The sequence below is a fragment of the Parasteatoda tepidariorum genome, chromosome 2 (assembly GCF_043381705.1).
Source record: "Parasteatoda tepidariorum isolate YZ-2023 chromosome 2, CAS_Ptep_4.0, whole genome shotgun sequence".
NCBI classification, from domain to species: Eukaryota; Metazoa; Arthropoda; class Arachnida; order Araneae; family Theridiidae; genus Parasteatoda; species Parasteatoda tepidariorum.
Genome location: NC_092205.1, coordinates 57,792,804 through 57,802,446, shown reverse-complemented (window position 1 = coordinate 57,802,446; position 9,643 = coordinate 57,792,804). Strand labels below are relative to the sequence as shown.

Genomic DNA, 9,643 nt, shown 5'->3' with positions numbered 1-9,643 from the left:
AGAGAATATAATTTTTAAAAAAAATCATAAATATTTAGAATAACTACATTAAAAAATATGTTATGAAATTAGGAGAATTTCAACTATATACTATATATTTTATTTATACTTTTTATTAACATTTTAATTTTCTTTGACTTTATCCATTTTTTAATTTTTTCCCCCTGCCTTTCTTTTTGAAGTAACGAGGCCGTTTCTATTTAGATAATGAATTTTTATAAAAGCTCTTAACAACAGAATAAACGTATTGCTTTTTTATATTAACTGTGTCATTTCGGAATCCATTCTTTACATAGTTGCTCATTTGCTTTAGGGAACAAGCAGAAAATTATATTTTTTCCTTTTGTTTTTCTATCAGAATTTTTGCAAGCTGCAATCGTGCAAACTAGCATTTCTATAATAGTTTTAAATTCTTGTAAATTCACTGCAAAAACAGAGGAAAGTCATTATAGAAAATAACAAATGTCTTAGAATATCTCGCAAAAAAAAATGCTCCAATATTAGTTAGAGCTAGTAAGGCCGAACGCTCCGTTCTTGAAGTAAAAGTGCGAGCTGTGCGCCAAAGTGAAGTCACTGGAGAAAATCGGAGGATTGGCGCGGCGAGAGTTTCTTCAAAGGAGTGAACCAGCCCTTCTATTCTCTTTAGCCCTGGGTCGCTTCGTTAGATTAAGAGAAATAGCGCTCGAAACTTTTTTAGAACTTTTTTTTCTTTTAATTTGAAGGCAAAAATGATGCGATTTGCGGTTTTGAGTAAATAATTTAAAATGACATGTTTCAAACTTCTTTTATTTTTTTAAAATCTAATTTTTCAGTAGTCTAAACTGATGAAAATCGATTTAAATAACGCTAAAATTTTTTTACACATTAATTGCATAAGAGCAAAGATACTTATCAAAAACCTAACAACATGCAACTGTATATATACTATTTAACTATCTATCAAAAACTGTTGAGAGCAGAATTGTATTGGCATAATTTTGTCAGAAAAATTTAAAAAAGGATCTAAAATACGGCACACTTCATATCTCAAATTCTGATTGGGTTGGCGGCTTTGAAATTTATATGTATCGAAAAATTAAGCCAAATAGATTAAATATGCATCATCAGTTTAGTTGTGATAATTAAATAAAGAGGATTTTAGCATATTTAAAATTTTCCCTCCACGTCTCATCCTCTTCAACAGTTCAGTTCAATCGGAAAAGTGAGAGCCTTCTATAAAATTAGAAGAAGACGTCATGCCATGAGAGTAACTTCGCGTCCCAAATTTTCTTTCACCTCCAAATTTGAAAGAAAGAAAAAGTGAGTCTAGGCAAACCTAGAGAAAGCCATGAAGTTTCAATTACTGAAAAAAATATTCAGAGCATCAAAATGCAAACAAATTATTGGAAGAAAACTTCTTCATTGCGTAATCTTCTCATAATTTGTTTTCATTTTGATATTTTAAAAATTCCTTTTCAGTATTTGAAACCTCATGGCTTACTCTAGGTATGTCTGAATTCACTTTTATCTATACTTTAAATTAGTTATGGAGATGAAAAAAAATTTTGACTAAAAATTTCACCCATGGTATAGCGTCTTCTTCAGTATGAAATTCTTGTAAAAGTTACTTATATTATTTCAGCATCATTTATGGCGAACAAAGCAATGCAGTACAGTACCCTATTTTTAGCTATGATATAAATTTTCCCACTGACTTGGCGCTACTTACTCTTAAACCTTTTGCTTTCACAATACTGATTCGAGAAAGAAAAGATTTAACACAACCATCATTGTAATTCTTGAAAATAATTAGTACGCGGGATTCATATTTATTAGTAGCATGAATATTTTTATAATTATTTTAGCAGAACTTTTATCACAGTGCAACGAATTCTTTTATTTCGATCTGCAACAAATAATTTATCATTATTTCATGTTTTCTTTTGCAGGGGCTTTTAGATTTATCAACAACAAAAAAATTTGATGTTCAACTAACAAAAATAATAATATTTGATTATACATATATTGGTACTAAAACCTGAAATTGCCAAAAATTTTGCAGAATCACAATTTCCCCTATCATTTGACATTTCACCGATAATTTTTTTTTTACTTATTTCTTGCTGATATAACATTATTTTGGTTAAAGACATCAACTTTAAGTTTTTTAAGAAAAGATAAACAATTGAGTGCAAAGTGGATCATAATTCCTCTGTCAACAACTTGGTTGTGACAGTGGAATTATGATCCAACTGTGTGAGTTGGATTTTTGACGTCAAAAACCTGGTTTTTGACAAGATAACTGACAAAATTTTATTTAAATCATCAAAAATTTAGCAAAACAGCCAAAAACCAGGATGATAATATATATATATGGGTGATTCTCACGAAACATGACAATTCACTGTCCCTTGCTCCAAGATCTAATACTAAAAGAACTTCTTTTTTTAAAAAAAATTAATAAATAGCATTGCTGTTAGCATTTTAAAATGACTTTGCACTAGCATTGGCTGCTTTGTATTCTTAAAAAATTTAATTGAATATCAAAATGTCATTTTCCTGGCATGTCCCAAACAATATTTCCAATAATAACTAGCTTCAAAACTTCCCATACATTTTTCAAAATCTAATTTTTTTTATCTTATCCTACGTAAGCATTTCTAGAATATACGCAGAGGGTACGCTCGAAAAAACTCAAAAATTTCACCCGTCCCCGAGGACGGCTTGTCCAAAAATGTACCCGTCCTCTTTTGAAACTAACCCGTCGCTTCTAAATAAATAAAAATATAATTTTCTCTTACTTATTACAAACATTTATATAAATTGCACAATGAATTAGTAGTTACTAGGATTACAAATACTAGGATTACGTTATACAGTAATAAAAGAAATACTAGGTTACTAATAGTAAAACCTAGTATTTCTATTATGAAATAATTTATTTCTTTTATGAAATAATTTAAATGACAAATGTCAAGTTATCTGGAATGTCAATTTATCCGAAGGTACTGCGTTGCGTTTTTTAAATGAATCAAATATGACGTTTGCCAGTTCCACGATCAAGCTAATGATTTACAGAGGTTTATGCACAAAAATCTGAAAGGGGTTTTCCATTTAGGTAGATGTTCATAATTGCGTTTAACGCTTCTTGTTTAAGACCAATACGTAATGTTTTTTTCTTCTTTTTTTTTTGTAAGTTCATTGCTGAAAAGTCCCTTTCAATCGCTGCAGTACGAGAGACAGAGAAATCATCAATTCCACCATGCACAGTATGTTGCTGTATTTCTAGATTAGAGGGTCATTTTAGAAGTGAGGCGCTAGACTCTTGTAAGATAACAAAGATTGAAAATGTATCATCAACATTAATGGGAAAATAGCCGTCCGCGCGGACGTCGGATTCGAGAAATTCGTTGTCCTCGGGTAATTTTTGACCGCAGAGAACGGGCGGACGGGTGGTTTTTCGAGTCCTGGCAGAGGGTATTGTTAACTAAAACTTCGTTTAAAAAAACGTTTTCTGTCAATAATTTGTTTGTCCCATGAAAATCTGTCATTTTCCTGGCTACTTTTATTTAGTGATTTATAACCAAAATAAATAGAGCCAGGAATTAATATCTTATGTTAATAGATTGATTAGATACCCTTCTATCTGAACATGTCTTGTTGCATGAATAAAGAACCAATTTTCTGGCTCAAAATCTATTTCAAAAATTTTTTCAAGGTGAGTAGGTTTTTATGCTGTCATTTTCCTGGCTTCTTGAAATCATTAATAACAAAAACTACATAGATTTATCTGAATTATTTTAAGAAATACTGTTGTTTTCTGCAGAATACAAACGTCTTCGACCAAAATATTAAATTAAAGTAAAGTTATATGCTATAAAATGGCGAATTTGTCATTATCCTGGTTTATGAATGCCAGGACAATGAAGTGTTACCAGAAATTCTTTTTAACTGCTAATACTGTAAAGAGGGAAAGCAAATATTAACCTAATTACAAGGTTTATGTATGATTGTAATATGCTTGGATGTAATCAAAGTTATTTATTTATTTAATGATTGATTATTATACACAATTTTATTCTGTACATATCAGCAGCAAAACATTTTTTGTTTCTTTCTACAGTGGATAAAAAGAATTATTTTAAGCAATTTATGGTCCATCTAACATAAAGGCTTCAGTTGAGTTACTTACAATTAACTTAAAATTACTGTTTTTTAAACTTCTAAGGTAATATGTCATTTTCCTGGCATTCAAGATTTGGTGAATTTCTATTTTATTTTTCTTCTCGAGCAAATGTCAATAAACTACACTGCTGTCTATAAGTGCAGCTAAAGAAGTATACAAAAAATATTTTAGATTATTTTGAAGACTTTAAATTTGAAGAAATTTTTTGGTCCGAATTGTCATGTTTCGTGAGAATCACCCATATATCAAGGTCAAGATTCGTGCTTGCATACATAAGGGAACTAATTTTACTTGTATTGTCAATAGGCTCAGAGATCAAGTTGAATTTTGTTCACACTAGTTACAGATATAAAATATCCCGGTTTTTATGACATTTACCCAACCCAGGTAAATACCCGAAATTCATAAATATCTATTTGGTTATTATGAATACCCATCCAGGGGAATTAATGAATTTTATTGAAAATTCAATGGCTATTTTTTTTTAGGGTTTTATAAAATTATATATAGGCACAAATAAGTTTTACATTCATAATAGTTGATATATCTGTTTACTAAGAAAAGAAATTTATTCAACTAAGCATGAAAAATAATTGAAATCATGGCTTTTTCTTTCCTTTCGAGAGTGTTTGTGGTTTTAATTCTCCTTAAATCCCAGTTTCAGTTAAATTATCCCCAATATTTGAGGTTTTAATACAAACAATATATTTTTGAAATGCCATTATTTATTCAGGTTTTAAGTAATTCATTTCAAAAAGTTCATCATTCCTAACTTTTCCAGCATAGATGTAATTTTATTAATTTCTTCTCTGATTTACATTTAGTTGTGATGCGATGATGTCATACAGCATATTAATAATTCCGAAAGTGTTATCAATTTAATTTGGCTGCTAATTTTTCGAATTTTCATATCATTACTAATCTGTAAAAAATAGAACTTAATATTAGTTTAATTTTCTTGGGGGTATACAACATGTGTTGGTTTGAATGTTTCAAAGTATCAGTATGTTAGGTTTGAATAAGATTAGGAAGCTTTTTTCCTCTGTGAAAAAAAAAAAAACAACAACTACTAAACATGTAATTTTAATGTAGAGAAATAATCGTATTCTTCATGGGTAAAATGGCATTGGTAAAATGGCTCTATGCAAAAACCTTTTATAATTAATTTATTACGTTGAATATTACACGTTTTTATCTAGTTTTTAAGAAAACTGACATTTAATAATTCTTACAAAAATGAAATTGATATGTTTTTAATTTTAAATGCAACATTTTAGAATATTAGATTAAAAATAAAATAATCGGGAAAATATTTAGGTAAATGGATAAAAAAAATAATAAATTTTCATCGGAAAAAACATGATTGAGAAGAGATGCTAAGCTTATTCTTAGAATAGATGACTTTATTAATGTTTAAAACTGTATCAATCAATATACTATAATTTTTTTCTAGACAAGACTGTTTTTCGGTCAGCTTTGTGTCGATTTTTACTTGCAAGTAATTTCATTTTAATCTCGAAATTTTTTAGAAAGTAAATTTAAAGTTAAACTATCGTCTGTAACTAGAAAATAATTGAAATCAATACTCACAACTTAGAATTAAATCACCTAAAACTATGAGTTGGACCATACACACGACAAATCATTAACTATTCAACAGAATAAACCATAATTCAATTGAGATAAAAACTGCTTTTTTTTGTTTCTAGCTTTGTGATTAATTTCAACTTCATGCTATTTTATTTTATTAGCGATACTTTATTACTCGATAAACTTAAACAATCGCTTGATAACTTATCTCATTTTCGTTTTAGTTTTGCTATGGGAGCATTTATTCTTGCAATATAAAACACCTTAAATAAGTGTATTTCGCTTAAGTTGATGATTTTAAAAGAGAATATATGCAACATACCACCTATTTTTTTTTTATTTAAAGTCTGTTGTATCGTAATTATTAGGATAATTCTGGACCTGCATTGATATTTTATACAAAATTTATGTAAAAAAGAGCTTTAAAAATTAGCGTTACTTACAAAATTATTGTTCTTCATGTTTGTTTATTTTTAATTTTAGTAATTTATTTACTAAACCAATTCATGAAGATATTTTATATGTATTTCTATACATTTGTTTAAATGTTAACTAAGGCATTTCGTTCACAGTTTTTCGAAAAGGAGACTCTCTAAAATACACGTTAAATATATATAGAGCAGGGATTTCCAACTTACATGAGGCCGGGGTCAGCAATTAACAGCACCAGTCAAATGGCGGGCCGTAACTTTATCAAAATTTTATATAGAACTCTTTTATGTTTGAAGGAACATTAAATACAGTGCACTTCCGATTATCCGGGATAATTACCGGGACAGGTCGCATGGACAATCGAAAAACACGGATAATCCGAAAACTCCTTTTATTCAATATCAGTACAAACAATATAAAAATTACTGACATTTGCATGCATAACATCAAACTAGGAATTTTTCTTATAAAAAAATGTGTAATGCGTCTTCGCCATATATCGATACACAAATTTTACGAACCGCAGTAATGTCACTGTAATCAAATCCTCCCATATAATCTAATAAAGTTTCCACAGAGCAGCAGAATGAGAAATTGTATTTCATTCATTTACTACATCTTCTGCACCAGTTACTATCATTACTATTTGATTTAACAACATAACGATGTCTTCATCAGTCAAATACTGGAAGTCAGGCTCACGTGCATCACTTTAAAACCAATCTTCTAAATTTTCTTCATCAAGAATTTCGAAACCTTAGATTTCTTTTGGCTTGTTCGAGAATACTGTTATATTTTTCTTGAACATCTGAAGAGGATTGTTCATCAAGCGGTATGATCTTTCTTCAAGATCAAGACAATTTTACCTTTGACCATGCTGCTGATATTCCATATACTGCAATCCAATAACGAATATTGCTTCCAAAAATTTGGTAGTGTTATAACTTCATGAATCAAATTTTTTTAATCTTGAAAATGTTTCTCTTTATATTTTTTGTGTGACTCCGGAATGAGCACGGATAATCCGCACACGGATAATCGAGAGTGTACTGTATTACTGTCAGATTTTTATCAAGTTGTACAAAACAAAAGTATTAAATTACAAATTAAAATAATAAATATATTTTTAAAAATATTTAATTGTATATTAAAAAATTATGGCTACAATTACTTTAATGTGCACCTACGTATTAAACAATTAATGTGCAACAGATATCAAATTGTTAAGACGTATAACTTAAAAGTATTTAAAACTTCTACAGATTTTTTACGAAAATTGTCCGCTGAAAAATGACAACAAATATATTTCAGTTCGCGAGCCACAAGAAAAAAAAGCTTCGCGGGCCGCCAAATGGTTACCAGTGGTTTAGAGACTCTCTAAATGTATATGCTTTTGTAAAAAAAATATTATTGACTTAAATTATTTATTCTCTCAATTCTTTAACTTTTACTTCCTTCGGAGCAATGTTCCTCATTAAAATATTTATTTTCATTATTGATATTTTTTGCTTAAAATACTTGCAAGTAGTAAAAAAAAATTCATCAGACGCACTTTGTATTTAGGTTTTTTTTTTTTTTTTTTTTTTTTTTTTTTTTTCAAAAATTAAATATAGGGAAAATGTCATTACTGAACCTTGTTCCCAACATACATTTCATAACTTTTTGATAATTAACTTTAATATGAAAGTATTATAGAGATAAATGCTTACATATTGATATATTATGACTATCTACTTGAAGATTATGATCAATATACTTAGAATAATTTGCATATTTTGTTCTACAGATCATTTTGTATGTGTCTTCAACTTTTGTGTAACTTCTGTCCCTAGTACGAAAAAGATCAATAAAACACTATAGATCAGGACATATAAGGTCCCCAACCTTTTTGTACCTAAGAGCAAATACCAGAATATCTGTCGAATGGCGGGTACCATTTATTTTTTCAAGATAAATTTATAGTTGATAGATATAGGTAATAATACACACTACATATGGTGCACGAAAAATTAATTTAACATATAAATGCAATTAGTATTAATATTCTTGTGTAAAATATATGATTACCAAATTGCTTTAAAAACATACAAAGTATAAAAATTATTTATAAAATACAGTCAATGTGGTCTTTGGCATTGCATTTCACTGGTCAGCGCTTCAGAATTGGGAGAATATGATTAAATTCCTGCTCGCAAGCAATCATCAAGGTATTCATCTGTAAGTCGGGACCTATATCTTGATATATGCTCGATGATATTACATTGCTGAAAACTCTTTTCAAATTGATCTGGAAACAATTGGAGGTTGATGACAAATGTTGATAAGTCAATTTCACTGTCACCTATCATTCTTTTCATGATTGGAAAATGCACAAATATGATATCCACATAACCAGCTTAGCTCTGAATGAGTTTATAGCCCCTAACATTTTGCTATATGTTTATTCTTTCCCAGCAGCTCCAAGTTTAAATTATTTAGTTTTTCCATTATGCCAGTTATGAAAGACAAATCTGTTAGCCAAAGAGGATCTCTTAGTTTTAAACATGTTTGATTTTTGGCTGCAAGATAATTTTTTATTTCTTCAATAAAATGTAGAAATCTATCAAGTACTTTGCCTTTACTGAAATTCTAGATATAAATAACTTGTTTATAACCTCCGGATTGTTTTGATGTTTTACTAAAATGTTGAAGTAGATGACATGAGTTGAAAAATTTGTGTTGACCTAAACATTGTTTAGAACTTTTGCATATAGAAGTTTGTGTTTACATTATTATGCTCATTATTATATTCTTGGTTCTTGACGGAAGGAAAGGAATAATATCCCATAATTTATCTACTTATCTTTATTTTCGTTGATTTTAATATTGGGTGTCAAGTTAAACATCTATATACAAGATGTTAAACTAAATTGTTAATTTTAGCGCATTCCCCGAGTTTAAATTTATGTTTTTACTTTGCTTAATCTTATTCTAGATTTTTCTCAAGAAAACGGATTTCTCATCTCTCATTAAATCTTCATGTTTCATTTGAATTTATAATTACTCATTAAAATAGCATTTAAAACTCAAAATTTGAATTGTATGAACATTATCTTTGTGTTGAAGAATTCAGAATGAAAAAAATACAGAATTACTTCCCGCAATTTTTTATAAAGTGTTAGAATTTGATAAATTGAGGTCATATTATTCTTTTTGAATAATTTATATAATTTAAGTCATGGATTAGCCAAATGCATTAATTCAGTAAAATCTGGTGGCAGTTTTAGCTTGCTTCTATGTGAAGTGTAAATAAGAGTATATTAACTTACTTTGTAGGTTTTAAAAAACGTTATTAATTCCTTCCAAATATTAGCCAGCATAGACTCTATTGCTAATGAACATTAGAAATGCAAAAATTGTATATAATTTGCATCAATTGTCAAAAGATTACAAAGTACATAGGTATAGATAATTTAG

General features: G+C 28.7%; 1 protein-coding gene across 1 annotated transcript in view; it reads right to left on the bottom strand.

Annotated features, from left to right (window-relative positions):
- Positions 1 to 5,841, bottom strand: part of LOC107455753 (serine-rich adhesin for platelets) — a 19,640-nt gene extending 13,799 nt beyond the window's left edge. Inside the window, exon 1 of the mRNA XM_043048431.2 lies at positions 5,756 to 5,841. The gene's annotated coding sequence lies outside the window, so the exon portion shown is untranslated. The remainder of the gene's footprint in view (positions 1 to 5,755) is intronic.
- Between the last annotated feature and the right edge of the window lie 3,802 nt (positions 5,842 to 9,643).